The sequence below is a fragment of the Vipera ursinii genome, assembly GCF_947247035.1.
Source record: "Vipera ursinii genome assembly, chromosome: 5".
Taxonomy (NCBI): domain Eukaryota; kingdom Metazoa; phylum Chordata; class Lepidosauria; order Squamata; family Viperidae; genus Vipera; species Vipera ursinii.
Window position 1 is genome coordinate 401,091 of NC_139518.1, and position 931 is coordinate 402,021.

Consider the following 931-nt stretch of genomic DNA (forward strand, 5'->3'; position numbering starts at 1 on the left):
GTGGGGTTTGAAAGCGGGGTCAAAGAGTCCATCTGGGTCAAAATTGGACGGCCCTCTTGCACCCTGATTCAGGGGACCCCGAGAGTAGAGATAAACCCCCAAACAGCATCAACGACTCTCAGAGGGAGTGCTAACCACCAGGTGACTGCTAAGGAATATAATCCTTCCATTCTCCACCATCCAGCCAGGACTGAAGAAGCTTCTTGGATGGGAAGTGAAAAAGTCTTCAAGGGGGGGGAAAAAGGCAGAAGAAACTCCGGTTGCCTTTTGAAAAGCACCCTTCAAACGCCATCGGAGGAAACCCCTTTGATGATGCCCTCCCAGACGGAATCTCCAGAGAAAAAGGGTGGGGGGACGCTCCATCTCCAAGAAGACCCTTGTGTGGGCCTGCCTCCACCTGGGGAAGGGCCTGATCTGCCATGGTCCACGATCCCAGCCAGGTGGGCATCCTGGGGACTGAGCAGACCGCTGGTTTGAAAGGGGGGGGGGTCAAAGAGGCCATCTAGGTCAAAACTGAACAGCCCTCTCTCAACGGGGGGGGGCGCGGAATACAAAATCATCTATCTCCAGTCTACAACACAGTCAGTTCCAAGAAGGCTCCACGCACATTTGCACTACTCAGGTGACCCTGAAGGCACAGATAAGCCTCCAGGTAGCATTAACAACTCGCTCAAAGAATGCAAATGAACAGCTATCTGCAGGGGGTATAAATCTTTCCATTTCCCCCACCATCCAGCCAGAGCTGAAAAGCTTCTTGGATGAGAAGGGAAACATCTTCAAAGAGGAACAAGAAAGTCCAGTGGCCTTGTGAAAAAGCATCTTTGGGATGAGCAGAGGACCCTCCCCGCCTCTTTCCCACAGGGAAGCATCAGCCAGATCCCCCTTGCCTCTGTTGCCATGCAGACGTCGCCACCCCTCTTTTGTGCCCTGC